The sequence below is a fragment of the Euphorbia lathyris genome, chromosome 6, assembly GCF_963576675.1.
Source record: "Euphorbia lathyris chromosome 6, ddEupLath1.1, whole genome shotgun sequence".
Taxonomy (NCBI): domain Eukaryota; kingdom Viridiplantae; phylum Streptophyta; class Magnoliopsida; order Malpighiales; family Euphorbiaceae; genus Euphorbia; species Euphorbia lathyris.
In genome coordinates, this window is record NC_088915.1 from 57,328,576 (window position 1) to 57,347,698 (window position 19,123).

General features: G+C 40.9%; 1 non-coding gene across 1 annotated transcript; it reads right to left on the bottom strand.

Moving 5' to 3' along the window:
• Nucleotides 1–18,485: 18,485 nt before the first annotated feature.
• LOC136234426 (small nucleolar RNA R71) lies at nt 18,486–18,592 on the bottom strand. The gene has a single exon (XR_010691310.1). It is a non-coding gene; the product is annotated as a small nucleolar RNA R71 (small nucleolar RNA).
• Nucleotides 18,593–19,123: the final 531 nt, after the last annotated feature.

Genomic DNA, 19,123 nt, shown 5'->3' on the forward strand with positions numbered 1-19,123 from the left:
TTGAATTAAATAGAATAAAATTAGTCATTCTCAAAAAAATCATGATGACCCCATTAATTAATTCATTACCAGACAGAATTTCCATTTATGTATTTTGTTTTATTTCCATGAATATAGTATATATTAGGGTAAATGAACCGATATTAATATTTAAAGGTAATTTATTTGGTAATACACATTAGAAGTAAAAAAGCCTTTTTAAATGTGATTTCAGTTCCAAAAATTCCTATATATTGTTACCAAAAAAATTCCTATATATGATAAAGGACTTGGTCGTAGTTTTTTAATTTCTTCTCTTTTTGCCCAATAGCAAGAAATGGACAATTAGGACTTTTTTTCACTACCAATCAAAAGACGGATTATTGACGCGGACATCCACGGAGGATTTTTACACTCGTCCATTGAATCCTCCATATCCCATCTGAGGACTCGGGTTGCTATTAGGGCGAGATTCTATGTCACGAAGTCTAACATTTTGAAGATATGTTCAACGGCTTGCATAAGTAAGCTATCTGTTTTAGAGTGTCGGATTTGGTCTTATGTCATTGTTACTCTTTTGTGAAACAAGACCAATGCAATTTTTTTTAAGGATGTGTTTTGTTATTCTTAGAAGATGCTTTTAGAGTTTTGTTTTAACCTATAAATATGCGGTTTCAAATTGTAAAAAGGATTATCATATTATTATCAATCTTAATATCAAATCACTGGGAATCCCCAAAATTCTTTCAAGTTAAGCTTCAAAAATCATTTTTGTTGGTTTAAGGTCAAAACATTCACACCTCTCGATCCACTCTCGATCTTTATCAAGTGGTATCAAAGTCACATTGTTTCCTAATCAGAAATTTCTTTGAAGTTATGGTTCAACCAAGAGTTAACTTAGAATAAATGGAAGCACTTGGAAAGCAAATGAAAGATCTAAGATAGAAAGTCCATGCTAAATCCCAAGCTATCAAAGATAGCATAAGAGAGAGTATCACCACCCTAAGAAAAGAGATGCTAGAAGTGATTCAACATAACCAACCCTCGGTTTATGTTACATACAAATAGAGCAGGGAATGCCTAACCAAGAGTTACCATATCATTGAGACGACATATAAATAAGACTTTGCATTAAATGTGAAAAAAAGGAAAAGAAAAAAAAGGAAAAATGTGAACAAGAAAAAATAATGATATAATAAAAAGAAAAATAAGTTTGATATAATAAAAAGAAAAATAAGTTTGTTATTATCCTCGAAAGAATCAAATGAAAACAAGAAGGCTAAATAAACTCAAAAGTTCCTCATAGTATGTCACGGGTATGTCCACACCTAACAGCAACGTCGGTCTTGCTCAGTAGCATCCCTATACAAGGCAGATACCTGTATGTAGTAGGAGACAACTCAAGGCCTCAGTGTTCACCTTGATGGGCTTGATGGCGGGCCATTTGGTAATCAAATAAGAAGCATACCTCATAGGTATCTTCCCATAGCTCCAGTCACGACAGTTGGGATGCCCTGCAAAAGGCCACACTGTCTACACAGCCAAGCAGGGGAGTAGAAACATGTCAAGGAGATACCACATAACTGAATGCAGTAAGCATGCATGGCAATGCCTACCCCAGTGATACTCCACCAAGGATAGGTCAAAAAGATATGCTCATCAGTGGTTTGAGTAAACCAGATCTAGAATTCATCATAAGTCATGCTCCTGAAGTTCTTCAAGGTCAACTCATGCTCCCTAAAGTTGCATGAACCATACTTCTTCCATGGGCCTCGAGGTGACTCTACAATGTTGATCTTCTCCTGTAGCCATACCTGGAAAGAAAAAGGAATAAACTAAAAAATAAATAAAAGAAGAAAGAATAAATATGATAGAAAAAGACAAATGCTCGTTAAGTTGAAAACCCATAAGGGTGGTTTAAGCAAAAATCGAGCAGCTCACTAATCTGTGAAAGGGCGGTCTATGACTTGTTAGGTGCAACAGGTATAGCATCATACTTTATTTTATGGCGGCATACATGGACAGTATGGCCATTCTTTCCACAGAAGTCACAACTGACCTTTTGTTTAGGATTTTTTTACTGACTTGTCAGCACCCCAGTGCTGAGCGTGCCAACATACCTTAGTGGTGTGTCCTAACTCCCCACAAAAGTCACACTGGACTTTTTGCTGGGGATTCCATCTCTGCCGAGTACCTTGGTACTGAGTTCTCAGAGGAATGTTATTTTTATTTGGAACCTTTAGTTGGTTCTGGATGGTTGTGACGTCCTTCCTCAGTTTCTTTGAAACTGTCTGGACTTCAGAGACATACTCATGCATGATCTTCATGTTATCATGCAGAGTCGAATTGTCCTGAAGAAGGTATCTGAGGTCACTCAGTTTGATCTCTTCCACTTCGTCACAGCGCCTGCTGAGTGCTCTAACTTTCTTATTACACTTCTTGACAAGTGTATAGAGATCACTCAGGGCATTAACCATATCGTTTCTGAGCTAGGGAAGAGAAATTACATCATTTGATTGTTCCTCATCATCTGATGCGATGGATGGGTCAGCATGCTCAGAGACGCATGGCTCAACAAGTTCGTCAGCCATGAAGCATATCTTCGCTGACTCGGTGGCCTCAGTTTCTGTGGATGAAGACTCATCGCTGTCGCTCCAAGTAGCCACCATTGCTTTCTTCCCACTTTTCTTGTCTTTCCTCAGCGTGGGGCAGTTTGACTTAATGTGGCCAGTTTGATGGCACTCAAAGCATGTAATGGGCTTTGAGCTGTCCTTTCTGTATTTGCTGTCACTTGAGTCAGCCTTATACTTATCAAACTTTCTGTAAGGCTTTTTAGAGTATTTGTCACTCTTTTTTAATAGCCTTTTCATCTTCCTTGTGAACATAGCCATCTCCTCATCATCAGTTGAACTCCCGTTAGTGGAGTCAGCTTTCATGACAAGTGACTTCTGCTTCTTGTCTTCAGATTTTTCCTTCACCTCAAAGTTTTTCATGGATATCTCATGGGTCAGCAATGAACCGATGAGTTCGTCATATTTGTAGGTGGTTAAATCCTGAGCTTCCTCAACTGCTGTCTTCTTTGCTTGCCAGTCCTTCGGAAGACTCCTGAGTATCTTTTTGACTTGTTCTTCCTCAGTGAAGATTTTCCCAAGTCTCTTGAGCTCATTTATGATGTTGGTGAACCTTGCGTTCATGTCTGAAATGCCCTCATCATTGTTCATCTCGAACAGCTCGTACAGTCTCATCTGCTGATTCACCTTGGATTCGTTCACTTTATTTGTTCCCTCGTAGGTGACTTCCAGCTTTTTCCAGATCTCTTGTGCCGACTCGCAACCTGAGATTTTGTTATATTCTGCAGCATCGAGCGCACAGTGAAGCATATTGATAGCCGAAGCATGGTTTTGAAGCTTCTTAAGATCATCCTCTGTCCATTTGGCCTCAGCTTTTATAACTGTTTGGCCAGCCACAACCTCGACAGGTACAAATAGGCCTTGGACTATAGATAGCCAGGCACTCATGTTTGTAGCCTGAATGAAGTTCTTCATCCTATTCTTCCAGAAGGTATAGTTTGAACCGAAGAATAGGGGAGGCCTAGTAATGGACAGCCCCTCAGGCAGTATTTGGAGTTGTTTGGTTTCCAGGGAGAAACCGAGTGCTGTTTTCGCCCATGGTAGGGATCAGCTCAAGGTTGTTAGACCTTTTAAAGTGAGCTTTTAAGCTCTGATACCACTTGTTGGTCCCTTGTTTAGTTGCAAGTATAGTTCCAAGGGGGGGTTAGGAACTATTTAAACTTTTTTGCAATTTAGGCAGACTTCTTTTTCTAAAGAAAAACAAGGTTTGAACAGCGGCGCTGAGTAAACAGTAAGGTACTGGCTTAGTCAACAGGTGACTAGGTCAGTTTCTTAGCTTGAGTCAGGAGATAGCACTTAGAGTCTATTCCTGAGCTCAGACGTTCAACGCGCACAACTCAACTTGACCTCTTTACTTGGTCAGTTTTGATTATTTAAAGCAAACAATATAAATAAGGAGTTAAGGTAAGAAATACTTCACTCAGCAGATTTATCCAGGTTCGGCTTCTTCTAAGCCTACGTCCTGTCCCCGGAACACGTTCCGAGATTTCAAATACTCTACTGAGCTCTTTAAAGGTAGAGCCTCAAACCTTTTACAATATCAGCAATTGAGTATCACAAGAGTACCTTCCTCTATACTTCTACTCAATCCTAATCTCTCCGCTGAGTACTTAAAACCGAGTACTCAGCCTCTCCTTTCTATCTCTAGAAATGATAAGTGTTTTGTCCTAATACAAAGATGTGCTAAGACACTTTAGACGATTTACAATCACTCTAGACTTTTACACAGATATGAGAAATGTAGTGTAAGAATTTTTGCTTTGCTTCTTGCTTGCAGAACTTGTAGAGATTTGGTCAGCGTAATGGCTTGATCAAGTTCTATATGTTGTGAAGCTTGTGATGGCACTATTTATAGAGATGTCTGGGCGTCGGTCATTTCGAATTTCGAAATAACCGTTAGAGGGAAACGGCTATGTGTCGTTGTCATCCTGACTTGCTCAGAGCTATCGGCCAATCACAATCGTGTATCTTCTGTCCTCGGTCAGCTCAGCAGATGGTCTCTCCTTTTATGGTAAAGTCAACTGGACAGTATACTGTGTCGTCTGAACTTTGCCAAAAGAGGAAACACTTTGTCTGGAAGTTTTCCTTTGCCAACTACTGTCTTATACGCTTTGTCGAGACGACTCAGCAGCTTCATTGTGAAGTTGTTCCCGAAGGTCTTCTAGATCCTTCCGTTTGCTGAGTTGCGTTTTTGTTCAAAAACGGCAACGTCTTGACATACGCGGGCCGAGTGTACTGAGTTGTTTGACTTGGGCCTTGGCTTCCGTATTGGGCTTGGGCCTTTCGATTCTTATGTCTTATAGTATTTTAACTCAACATTGAACAAACACATTAGTAGAATTAAATCAAAGCATTTAAACTTAGTGTGTTTAGAATATGTATATATATTATACTTAACCAATTTTGTCAAATCAAAATTATGTGGAAAGGTGTTTCAACAAACTCCCCCATTTTGATGTTGGCAAAACTATTCAGCAAGGAACTCAGTATGAGCTCCCCCATGATAGTTGACCTAATATACTTTAGCAAACTCCCCCGTAAGGGTTGAGCTACTGACTTAGTTTTACTTAAAACATTTAAGGATTTAAATGAGTAAGTCTAAGGTCAGTTTTTAGGTATAGGTCAGCTATATCACATATTCTATTTACTCGGTGTTAAGCGGAAGTTTTAGACATATAGAGCGCGCTGAGTAATTTGTTGTTCAATGAGTTCTTATCAGAATGTTTCATAAGTACATAGGTTAATGTCAAACATGTTATCAACATATCATTTAGTCAATAAATATTATATAAATGAAGATACATAATAACTCAGTACTTAATAGCATATATCATAACTCAGTATTGGAATAAGAAAAATAAGTATGATATATATTGAAAGAAGTCAGCAAGTACATAGTAAAAGAAATAAACTAGACAAATATATTACACTGATATGGCCTAAGTTATGCTAGCCTATCTATTTCTTCTTCTTGCCTTGTGACTGACTTCGCTCGTACTGACGTCGCTCATGCTGAGCTCTGGCAGCTTGCGCTTTCTCCCCCGTTTTGTCAACTTCAGGGAGATTGAACGCATCGGTTAAGACAGCACGAGAAAGTTCTTGTGAAAGCTCTTTTAGTTTGTCAGCACTTTCATTTACGCCATCAAAGATGGCAACTCCATCAGCTGATACTTCGACTGGTACGTGAAGATCAGCAGCACTGAGCATATTTACACTGAAAGTTTGAGCTTTTGCTTGCCAGATGAGAGCTTCAGAGAGGCCAGCAAATACTTGGTGGAAAGTTTTCAAGAGAGCTGAGTCACAATGATGACGCTGGATATTATTATGACGGATGTGATTGAAGGATTGCTGTGCGAGAGACAACAACTCATTCTGCTTCAAAGCGTCAGTATCCATCTCTTGCTTGTTGAGGTTAAGTAGACTGATGGCCTCACCGATTTGCTCGACTGAGCACTGACTATAGGACACCATTTGCTCATTTGTCTTAAGTTGCTCAGTATGAAGCTGAGCAAAAAGCATCTTGAGTTCTGAGGAAGTGGCGTAGTCAGTGTTCACAGCAGACAACTTCTGAACTTGCTGATGGAGAGAGTTCAGATGTTGAATTGTTGACAGCTGTATCTCTGCCAACTTGGCAAGTGAATCCTGCTTAGCTTGCTGGGCTTGGAATGACAAGACGACATTCAGCAGATCCTTGAGTCCTTTGACTTCGTTGAGAAGTAGAGTGACCTGGGAGAGCTGAGTTGTCTCAAGAATTGAAGATCCAGCAGCAGGCGAAGCGGAATGTTGAAGATCGTGGATGAGTGCTTGCACTGAGTCAATGAGCTTTTTTCCGGACTCAGTGGCATCCCGATGTACATCAGTATGACCAGAAGAAAGTGGAGTAAAAGGAGTACCCTGGTCAGTGACTGGATGAGTTGGCTCAATCTGCACTTAAGTTGAAGGAATTGTTGATTGATCAGCAGAGAGGTTGTTGATGGAAGACATAACCTGAACACTGTCTGTGCTGACAGCAGAAAGATGGGGAGTCAGCACCATGCTTGAGGAGACAGCATGGACAGTGGTTGGTTCAACGTGACTTGTTGAAGTGGTTGAAGTGGTATGGTCGGCATGTTCCTGTTGAGAAGAAACAGAGGCTTGTTTTTCCAACGGCGTTGTAGTAGAGGAAGTTGATGGCCGTTTGAAAAACTTTAGTTGAACAGTAGAAGGGTCCTTTGTTGCCTTAGAGAGGACAAGTTCAGGAATAGATGGTGATTGCACAGAAAGTTCACTGACCATCACTTCACTGGCCTTAACCAGCTTTCGCCTTCTACGTGGTGGAGTGGTATGATGAGCAGGTTCTTCTGAGTGAGTAGGAGTAGGTTCCTTTTCCTCAGTATGGGTCTGGTCAGCTTGATCAACTTGCTCAACTCCAGCAGCTAACTCAGTGTCAGTTGGCACATTTCCACCAGCTAACCCAGTGTTAGCATCCTCAGCTTCAATTTCGCTGGCAGTTTCTTCTGAATCCTCAGCGTCATCCTGACCGCTGGTTTCTTCTTCTTCCTCTTCCTCCTCAGAACTATCTCCGTCAAGTTCTTCCTCAACTTGGGAGATGAAGTGGTCATCTAACTGGACCTCAGTTTCCGTAGCATCAGTACCTTGGCATTGAGTGAAATGAGAATCACCCGGTACAATGAAGTCGGTCGGTATAACGTCCAGAGGTGCCAGTGTTGAAGTCTTTTGCTTCTTCTGAGGTAGTTCAGCAGCTTCCTCAGTTCCAGGCTCATCTTGCCTGGTTCTCTTTTCAGCTGACTTTCCAGCTGACCTCTGCCTCTTTGCAGGAGACTCAACATTTGGTGACTCAGTAGATTTTCTCTTGCGAGAAGCTGGAGCCTTAGTTCTTCTCCCTTTCTTAGGCTCAGCAACAGTTTCCTCAGTTTGGCCAGCTTGGCCAGCAGCAGCAGCAGCTTTTCCTTTCTTCAAGGGTTGCCCAAATTTCAGTGCCCTCAGCGAGGCAGCTGTGATCTCAGTTCCTTTGAAGGATTCCTCGCCTTCGAGATCAATCTTGTGGTCAAGAAGAATTCGAGTTATGAGTGACCCAAGCCTCAGCGTACCCGTGCTGCGTAGGAACCCAGCAACTAAGAAGACCGAGATGTTGATGGGGGTGTACGTCAGCATGTGCCATATGAAGCACTGTTCAAAGTTTGTTACTGATGTAGTGCAGTTGATCTTTGGGTAAATAAAATAGCTCAGCAGGTAGTGAGCCATCTTCTGGTGCTGTCCCATTGAAGATGCTGAGATCTCTCCTGAGTGACCCTCAGGTTTGCAGAAGGTATGGACGTAGTTGGTTTTGTCCTGATCTCCTGACTTCCTCAGCCTTACTCCCTCAGTTTTGAGCTGGAGGAGATTTCCTATGTACAGAGGGTTGATGAAGATGGTTTTTCCTCTTACTTCAGTGCTTAGGTAGTCGGCGGAGTCACTGGCAACCTTGAGGTTGTGGTAAAACTCCCTTACTAGGTCAGGATATGTCTCATCTCTGACCGAGAATAGCCCAGTCCATTCGTTTTTGGAGATCCATTCGGCAAATGGTTGTTCATGTTGTACGAAATGCTCAGAGACCCATCTGGAGGGCTCAACCTTCCATTCGAGGACATTTTCGAAGACCTTGGAGTAGGTCCTGATCTTAACGGCTTTCCCTTTTCCAGAAGTTTTGCCAGTTTTACCCTTGCTCGGTGTAGAGGGGTTTTGTGAAGGTTCATCGAAGCTGGACTTGTGGTGGCCGGCACCGGAGACGTTGAAAGATAACTTAGTCATTCTTCGAAGATGGAGGAATTTGAGGAATTTGAGAGAAAAGAAGTTCTAAGTGATTTCTTTGCCTTAAGAATTGATTAAGCGTAAAGAGTAAAAGATGGGGAAATACCCATAATTTATAAACGAAATGAACGGTGTGGATCTTAATCGAATCCATGTGTCAGTTTTGCCTTGGGATCATGTACTGACAACGATCCTGGCATTTATGACACATTACGGCGAATACATCATCCTAGGCTATACGCGTGCTTTGCATTTATGCTAACGGATTAATCACTCAGTATTTAGAATGTCAAGCGTTTGATATTCTGAGTGGTCAGTGCAGTATTTAAGGATGATTTTAAGTTCAAGTTCTAAACTAAGTTTCTCAGCGTGCAAGTTTACTCAGTATTGTATATTCAGTCAGTTTCGATGAGTTACTCAGCAAACAATAAATCATTCAGTATGTAATTCACTCAGCATTCATATTCATTTAGCACAGGAATTTACTGAAGAGGATTAAACATACCAATTGCTTCTCTCAGTATGCTGAACTGCTCACGGGCCAGTGGCTTCGTGAAGATATCCGCAAGCTGTTCGTCCGTTGGGACAAAGGTCAGCTTGATCTCACCCTTGAGTACATGGTCTCTAATGAAGTGATGTCTGATGCTGACATGCTTCATTCTGCTGTGTTGAATTGGGTTCTTGGAAAGATCAATTGCACTTTTGTTGTCACATTTGACTTCAATTGTCTTCATTTGAACACCATAATCTTCAAGTTGTTGCTTGATCCATAGGACTTGAGCAACACAATGACCAGCAGCGATGTACTCAGCTTCAGTGGTGGACAAGGCTACTGACGCCTGCTTTTTGCTGAACCAGGATACAAGACAGCTTCCTAAGAAGTGGCATCCTCCAGAGGTGCTTTTTCGTTCCAGCTTATCTCGTCCATAGTCAGTGTCAGTGTATCCGATGAGTGTAAAATCATGAGTATTTGGATACCACAAACCTGCGTTCACTGAGCTTTGCAAATATCTAAGGATTCTTTTTACAGCAATGTAATGAGATTCCTTAGGGTTATATTGATATCTAGCACAGTAGCATACTGAAAACTGAATGTCCAGTCTGCTGGCTGTTAAGTAAAGTAGAGAGCCTATCATACCTCGATATAACTTGCTGTCTACTGACTTACCATTCTCATCAGCGCAGAGGACAGTGTCAGTGCCCATAGGAGTGGATATTGGCTTGCAATTTTCCAAGTCATATTTCTTTAAGATCTCCTTGGCATATTTGGCTTGACTGATGAAGATGCCATTCTTTCCTTGTTTAATTTGAAGACCAAGGAAGAAGTTGAGTTCTCCCATCATAGACATTTCAAACTCAGTCTGCATTTGTTTGCTAAACTCCTTGCACATTGATTCGTTAGTTGCACCAAATATTATATCATCAACATAAATTTGGGCCAGCAGGGTATCTTTACCCTTTTTCTTAATGAATAAGGTTGTATCAGATTTACCCCTGACGTAATTTCTAGTTAGCAGGAAACTGGTCAGCCTCTCATACCAAGCACGTGGTGCTTGCTTGAGGCCGTACAGAGCCTTTTTGAGTTTGTAAACATGGTTTGGGAACTTAGGGTCCTCAAAACCTGGAGGTTGATTTACATAAACCTCCTCGTTTATAACTCCATTAAGAAATGCACTTTTGACATCCATTTGGAATAATTTAAAATTCATGTAAGATGCATATGCACATAATATTCTAATTGCCTGTAGCCTTGCCACTGGGGCAAAGGTCTCACCGTAGTCTCTACCTTCTTACTGACTGTAGCCCTGAGCTACAAGCCTTGCTTTGTTCCTGACTACGTTTCCTTGTTCGTCCATCTTGTTCCTGAAGACCCATCTTGTTCCGATGGTCTTTTGACTCTTTGGATGAGGCACTAACTCCCATACATCATTTCTTCGAAATTGATCGAGCTCCTCTTGCATTGCGTTCATCCAGAATTCATCGTACTCAGCTTCAGCGAAATTCTTCGGTTCTTGTACTGAGACGAAAGCAACATTGCTGAGGTACTTCCTGAGTTGATTCTTCGTCATCAGGGTATTCCCAGCAGAATCAAGGATTGCACTTTCGGAGTGCCCTCTTGGAATCCTTATTTCTTTGGGTAGATTTATGTCTTGTGTTGTTCCTGTTTCAACAATCTCTGCAGAAGTAGATGGGTCAGTAAAAGTAATCTTAGGTTCACTCTTACTCTTGGTCAGCCTTTTCGTGAATGACTCAGTAGCTGGTTCTGGGTCAGCGATGGTTACTGAGTTTGGATCATCTTCGGTCAGCGGCTGGTATCTACCTGCAGGGTCAGTTTCATCGAACTCTACATGTATTGACTCTTCTAACACTTGAGTTCGCTTATTAAAAACTCTGTATGCTTTGCTGTTTGTTGAGTAGCCCAAAAAAATAGCCTCATCAGCTTTTGAATCAAACTTTGCTAAGCTATCTTTGGTATTTAAAATAAAACATCTACAGCCAAAGGCACGAAAGTATCCAATATTGGGCTTTCGTCCTTTCCAAAGTTCATAGGGGGTTTTCTTGAGTATAGGTCTAACTAGAGCCCTATTAAGAATGTAGCATGCTGTGTTAACAGCCTCTCCCCAAAAATACTTTGGAAGCCTATGCTCATCCAGCATTGTCCTGGCTATTTCAACCACAGTTCTGTTCTTCCTTTCCACAACCCCATTTTGCTGAGGTGTTCTAGGAGCAGAAAAATTGTGGTCAATGCCGCTGGCTTCACAGAATTCAACAAACTTTTGGTTTTTGAACTCCACCGTTATCACTACGGATATGAGCTAATTTTAGGTCTTTTTCATTTTCAATTTTTCTAACCAAATTTGAAAATGTCTCAAGAGTCTCATCCTTGTTGGTCAGCAAGATGACCCATGTATACCGAGAGAAGTCATCTACAATGACAAGGAAAATCTTCTTCCACCCAGACTCAGCGGCTGGACTGGACCAAAGAGATCCAAGTGTAGCAACTCTAACGGACGTTTAGTTGAGACAATGTTTTTACTGTGAAAAGATTGTTTGGTTTGTTTTCCAGCTTGGCAAGCGTGGCATAATTGATCTTTTTGAAATTTAAGTTCGGGCAGTCCCTCAACCAATTGCTTTCTTGCTAGTTTGGCCAGGAGGTCCATGCTTACATGACCAAGTCTCCTGTGCCATAGCCAGGAATTTTCTTCCTTTGTTACTAAGCACACAGTTTTTGAAAACTTTTTCTCTAAGTCTAGCATAAAGACATTATCTATCCGAGGGGCAGTTAAAATTAACTCATTTGTTTTACCCTCGTATATTTTACATCCAGTAGCATCAAATATAACTTTTCTCCCATTGTCACATAGCTGAGCTACGCTGAGTAAGTTATATTTGAGTCCGCTAACTAGGGAGACAGATTCAATAGTAGGATTATCTCCGATGGTTCCTGAGCCTACTATCTTACCCTTCTTGTTGTCTCCAAAACTTACGCTCCCTCCTCGTTTACGTTCAAACGTGATGAACTGAGTTTCATCACCCGTCATATGCCTTGAGCATGCGCTGTCAATATACCACATCTTTGACTTCTCGGCACATCTCAGGCTTACCTGCATTGTAACTAGTTACTTTTAGGTACCCAATTCTTTTTGGGTCCTGACTTGTTAAGTGCAACAGGTATAGCATCATACTTTATTTTATGGCGGCATATATGGACAGTATGGCCATTCTTTCCACAGAAGTCACAACTGACCTTCTGTTTAGGATTTTTTACTGACTTATCAGCACTCCAGTGCTGAGCGTGCCAGCACACCTTAGTGGTGTGTCCTAACTTCCCACAAAAGTCACACTGGACTTTTCGCTGGGGATTCCATCTCTGCCGAGTACCTTGGTACTGAGTTCTCAGAGGAATGTTATTTTTATTTGGAACCTTTAGTTGGTTCTGGATGGTTGTGACGTCCTTCCTCAGTTTCTTTGAAACTGTCTGGACTTCAGAGACATACTCATGCATGATCTTCATGTTATCATGCAGAGTCGAATTGTCCTGAAGAAGGTATCTGAGGTCACTCAGTTTGATCTCTTCCACTTCGTCACAGCGCCTGCTGAGTGCTCTAACTTTCTTATTACACTTCTTGACAAGTGTATAGAGATCACTCAGGGCATTAACCATATCGTTTCTGAGCTGGGGAAGAGAAATTACCTCATTTGATTGTTCCTCATCATCTGATGCGATGGATGGGTCAGCATGCTCAGAGACGCATGGCTCAGCAAGTTCGTCAGCCATGAAGCATATCTTCACTGACTCGGTGGCCTCAGTTTCTGTGGATGAAGACTCATCGTTGTCGCTCCAAGTAGCCACCATTGCTTTCTTCCCACTTTTCTTGTCTTTCCTCAGCGTGGGGCAGTTTGACTTAATGTGGCCAGTTTGATGGCACTCAAAGCATGTAATGGGCTTTGAGCTGTCCTTTCTGTATTTGCTGTCACTTGAGTCAGCCTTATACTTATCAAACTTTCTGTAAGGCTTTTTAGAGTATTTGTCACTCTTCTTGAATAGCCTTTTCATCTTCCTTGTGAACATAGCCATCTCCTCATCATCAGTTGAACTCCCGTCAGTGGAGTCAGCTTTCTTGACAAGTGACTTCTGCTTATTGTCTTCAGATTTTTCCTTCACCTTAAAGTTTTTCATGGATATCTCATGGGTCAGCAATGAACCGATGAGTTCGTCATATTTGTAGGTAGTTAAATCCTGAGCTTCCTCAACTGCTGTCTTCTTTGCTTGCCAGTCCTTCGGAAGACTTCTGAGTATCTTTTTGACTTGTTCTTCCTCAGTGAAGATTTTCCCAAGTCTCTTGAGCTCATTTATGATGTTGGTGAACCTTGCGTTCATGTCTGAAATGCCCTCATCATTGTTCATCTCGAACAGCTCGTACAGTCTCATCTGCTGATTCACCTTGGATTCTTTCACTTTATTTGTTCCCTCGTAGGTGACTTCCAACTTTTTCCAGATCTCTTGTGCCGACTCGCAACCTGAGATTTTGTTATATTCTGCAGCATCGAGCGCACAGTGAAGCATATTGATAGCCGAAGCATGGTTTTGAAGCTTCTTAAGATCATCCTCTGTCCATTTGGCCTCAGCTTTTATAACTGTTTGGCCAGCCACAACCTCGACAGGTACAAACGGGCCTTGGACTATAGATATCCAGGCACTCATGTTTGTAGCCTGAATGAAGTTCTTCATCCTATTCTTCCAGAAGGTATAGTTTGACCCGAAGAATAGGGGAGGCCTAGTAATAGACAGCCCCTCAGGCAGTATTTGAGTTGTTTAGTTTCTAGGGAGAAACCGAGTGCTGTTTTCGCCCATGGTAGGGATCAGCTCAAGGTTGTTAGACCTTTTAAAGTGAGCTTTTAAGCTCTGATACCACTTGTTGGTCCCTTGTTTAGTTGCAAGTATAGTTCCAATGGGGGGTTAGGAACTATTTAAACTTTTTTGCAATTTAGGCAGACTTCTTTTTCTAAAGAAAAAAAAGTTTGAACAGCGGCGCTGAGTAAACAGTAAGGTACTGGCTTAGTCAACAGGTGACTAGGTCAGTTTCTTAGCTTGAGTCAGGAGATAGCACTTAGAGTCTATTCCTGAGCTCAGACGTTCAACACGCACAACTCAAGTTGACCTCTTTACTTTGTCAGTTTTGATTATTTAAAGCAAGCAATATAAATAAGGAGTTAAGGTAAGAAATACTTCACTCAGCAGATTTATCCAGGTTCGGCTTCTTCTAAGCCTACGTCCTGTCCCCAGAACACGTTCCGAGATTTCAAATACTCTACTGAGCTCTTTAAAGGTAGAGCCTCAAACCTTTTACAATATCAGCAATTGAGTATGACAAGAGTACCTTCCTCTGTACTTCTACTCAATCCTAATCTCTCCGCTGAGTACTTAAAACCGAGTACTCAGCCTCTCCTTTCTATCTCTAGAAATGATAAGTGTTTTGTCCTAATACAAAGATGTGCTAAGACACTTTAGACGATTTACAATCACTCTAGACTTTTACACAGATATGAGAAATGTAGTGTAAGAATTTTTGCTTTGCTTCTTGCTTGCAGAACTTGTAGAGATTTGGTCAGCGTAATGGCTTGATCAAGTTCTATATGTTGTGAAGCTTGTGATGGCACTATTTATAGAGATGTCTGGGTGTCGGTCATTTCGAATTTCGAAATAACCGTTGGAGGGAAACGGCTATGTGTCGTTGTCATCCTGACTTGCTCAGAGCTATCGGCCAATCACAATCGTGTATCTTCTGTCCTCGGTCAGCTCAGCAGATGGTCTCTCCTTTTATGGTAAAGTCAACTGGACAGTATACTGTGTCGTCTGAACTTTGCCAAAAGAGGAAACACTTTGTCTGGAAGTTTTCCTTTGCCAGCTGCTGTCTCGTACGCTTTGTCAAGACGACTCAGCAGCTTCATTGTGAAGTTGTTCCCAAAGGTCTTCTAGATCCTTCCGTTTGCTGAGTTGCGTTTTTGTTCAAAAAGGCAACGTCTTGACATACGCGGGCCAAGTGTACTGAGTTGTTTGACTTGGGCCTTGGCTTCCGTATTGGGCTTGGGCCTTTCGATTCTTATGTCTTATAGTATTTTAACTCAACATTGAACAAACACATTAGTAGAATTAAATCAAAGCATTTAAACTTAGTGTGTTTAGAATATGTATATATATTATACTTAACCAATTTTGTCAAATCAAAATTATGTGGAAAGGTGTTTCAACAGGTAAATGAGCATAACCTGCATGAATATGACATTCATGGCATTTTTCACCCATTCCACTCAATCTGTCTGCATGGTTATGCAAAAGAAACCCTATTTGAGAATTTTCTTCGATAATGCTATTCCATTCCATTCATGTGAGGACCGAATTACCCGAGTGAATATAATCCATAACCTTCTTCACCTCTGACTCATTTAAACCGCATAAAAGAAGACAATCGGCTGCTCATAGAAACAACTGATCATCCATCAGTCTGAATTGAGTTGTTAGTCGTCTGATAGTGTTCCTATCCGATTGTTCTGCTTCATCTGGATACTCTCCCTTTTTGAGAAAATTTGATATATCATAATACCATGGTTTTCTGCCACAGTAATTTCCATCACTTCAGGAGTCAGAAAACAAGGAGTTATGGAATTTCCAACAATAATAGGGTCTATAGGTGCTTTGTTCGGCCATCTGATTATTTTTTTTACCACATATCTAAATTTGCAGCCGCCAAACATAAGTCATAAGAGTTAATTGGGCCTCTAATTCCCGAGCAAAAGGTCTATAAGAAGGGTCGAGACCAATAATGATAAGTCAATAAAATCATCATGTCCCATAGGATGTTGCAGAACATCCAATTGATCAAAGAGAGCCTTATGCATATAAACGGTTATTGTCTCTGAATCATGTTTCAAATTCATTAAATGGTGACGAATATTGCATACCTGCCCTGAGAAAATGTAGCTTGAAGCTTGAGGTCCAGATATGGAACAGTATAACCAAGCAAGAATTTTGAGGTCCAGTTGTTCTAATCATCGAATTCGTCACTATCATATGAAGGCAGGATCGTATCATCAATGTGAGTTTGAAGGCAGCAACAACTACGTAGAACTAGATCAACTTGAGTTTTCCAAATCATAAAATTAGTTGAAGTCAATTCAAAGAGAGACTGTGGGAAATTGTCCCAACATTCTGAGTCAAAAGGGATGAAGTAAAGGATGCGTTATGTACGTCGGAGTTGGGAGAAGAACCATGTGATTTCGATGATATGGTGGGGGAGGAACTGTTCGTGTTTGAGGGTGAAGAAGAATAAGAAAAAGAATTGGTAGACATAGTGATAATCAGTTTTGAAACCCTAATAAGGCTCTGATACTATATGAAATTATAGGAGAATAATATCGTTCTATATATTGAATCAATACTAGCAGCACAAATATACACATAAGAGTCATGTGACTGGAAGATTTCCTATTTTACATAACTTTTAATATAGCAAGACTTTCTCTACCACTAATATTCCTATCAGATCCTAATTGCATGTGGGGGCAAATTCTGACTTTGAAATACTGTGTAGGGAGGACTGGGTTTGATATCTTCTCATGATAGTTTGATGTGTAATACTAATCAAGGAAGGAGAGGGCTCACAGATACGTGTATCTGTTATTCTTATGGCGAGGAGTAAAATCAGTTGCACGCACTATGTGACTACATGAAGGCAAGGAAAGTTTGGTATACATTGGTGATGAGAGTAAAAAGAGCAAATAATTGAGGATGAACATTCATGGAAAAGAGCTTCAAAGTCTTAGTCTTCAACCAGAAATGGAAGAAACAGGCAGAAATTACAGTTCGAAGCAAGAATCCTCACGAACAGCCTTTCAGTAGAACAGAACAACTTAAACAACAGCATTAATGGGTCATTCGGAAGGAAACGGATAAGCGCGCGGGTCGAGCAAGCTACAGGAGAGAGAAAAAGAGAGAAAACATGGAAAGCAAACAACTTTCCATCTTGCGTCAAGTGTAGGAGGATTGTTTACTTGTCCTTATTTTTACCTTTTTGTGACTTTTTACCCTTGTAATTAGGGTTGATGTAAGGGGAGTATAAATAGGAAGGGAATATTATTGTAATAGGTATCTCGACATTACCGCCATCACTAGTTTTTATTCTCTGTTTTTTTATTCTCTGTTGAAGAATGTTTTTGGGAAGAACAAGCTGTCATGACAATGAGTGAGTAGTTCTTCTGCAGGCCTAGCCAGCCATTTAGATGGTGACTGTAAGTATCCTTTATTAATGAATGAAGTATTTTTATCCATGATTGAGTGTTATTAGCATGCTTAAAGAATAGATTAAGATCGAGTCTATTTTATGGTTATCAAGGATGACACGACGGTGCTCCGACATAATGGAAACAGCTAATCGGCATATGTTGTAGTGGACGGACACGAAAACTACCACATATTGGGGTTTCTTATTGAATGCTCCATGTTACTTAATGCTTGTTTGTATGTTAGCACAAGGACACTTGGTTAATATTACTTACTTAGTATCTTTGGAAATGGGAACCCGGACCTTAGTGACCGATGAGGGAGAGACCCAACTCAGGAATATAGATCTACTTCATTTAGCGATAAACTTAGGCACTGTTATTCGTTAGGCATATGGCTAGATCTGTGCTTGTTCATCTTGGATTCATTTATCTTATTATTCGGTTGTTTTTATTTATGTAAAAGCTCACACACTATTCACCCACTCAAGAATTATATCTAACACTTAAGGTAACTTATTCTTCTCACTAAAGTCCAATCCCTATGGAATACGACACTTGGTCTTACTAAATACTACATATGACCTAGTACACTTGCTAGCGTCCCTATTTAACACACCAAGTTTATGGCGCCGTTGCCGGGGATTGTTTAAACTTAAGTTTTGAAGAATACGTATGCTTATTTCGTTACCTGATAACCATCTGTTTGTCTAGTTTTTGGTTTTCGATTGCTAGTTGTGTATGCGAAGAGCAGGTATTCCTATCCTTCCTATAGACGTTGAAATAGAGAGAATGTACAGAAGAAGGAGAAGACTACTTAAGCAAGCTAGACGCATCAGAATGGATCGCGATATCGAAATACCAAATCCGGGACAGAATGAGAACCATGAGGAAGGTCATAGTGAAAACAAAAATAACAATAATGATAACCAGAGGTTGCGGATGAAGGATTACTCCAGACCATCCAATGAGGGCCATTCGTCATGCATCGTTATACCAAACGAAGGAAATCGCATGTTCGAAGTGAAAGCTTCAATGATTCAGAGGTTACAAACAGCTGTGTAGTTTGGAGGATACCCAAATGAAGATCCAAATGCTCACATCCAAGACTTTGTCAAAATGTGCAACACATTTCGTACTCATAGAAATGATAGTGATGAGGTCATCCGGCTCAAACTGTTTCCCTTTTCCTTGAAGGATAAGGCAAAGAATTGGTTGAAGAATCTACAACCGGGATCGATCACGAACTGGGAGGAGATGGCTACCCTGTTCTTAATGAAATATTTCCCGCCCAGACAAGCAATCAAGTTGAGGAATGAAGTTTCCCACTTTTTTCAAGAGGAGGATGAATCCTTATCTGAAGCATGGGAAAGATACAAAGAACTGTTAAGAAGAGTACCGAATCATGGCATACCCATGTGGATGCAAGTGCAAAACTTCTATAATGGAGTGACCAACGCATACAAGATACAAATTGAATCAGTTGCCAATGGGAATCCGGAGGAACTGGAACCTCAAGCATTGTATGAGCTAATTGAAAGAGTGGTCAACACTAGTTACAACTGGCACTCAGTGAGAGGTGATGGAAAGAGAGTCATGAATACTGCAAATAGTGAGGCAATAAGCAAGCTATCCTCACAAATGGAACAACTGGTCAAAACGATGGGAAAGATGAACGTCTCAGCAGTCAACATGCCGCTTTCTGCCCCTATGGAGATCCTATCACCCGATGGTTGTGATTTTTGCAGTGGACCCCATCGACCCATAGATTGTCCAGGAACCAAACCAGGTGCATCAATGCAGGAACAGTGTGATTTCATTGCTCGCCAACTGCCGAATCCGTATTCAAACACATATAACCCAGGGTGGAGAAGTCATTCGAATTTTTCTTGGCAGGATAATCAGAGACAACCAGCTATGCAGCAGCCTTACAGACAAGAGCA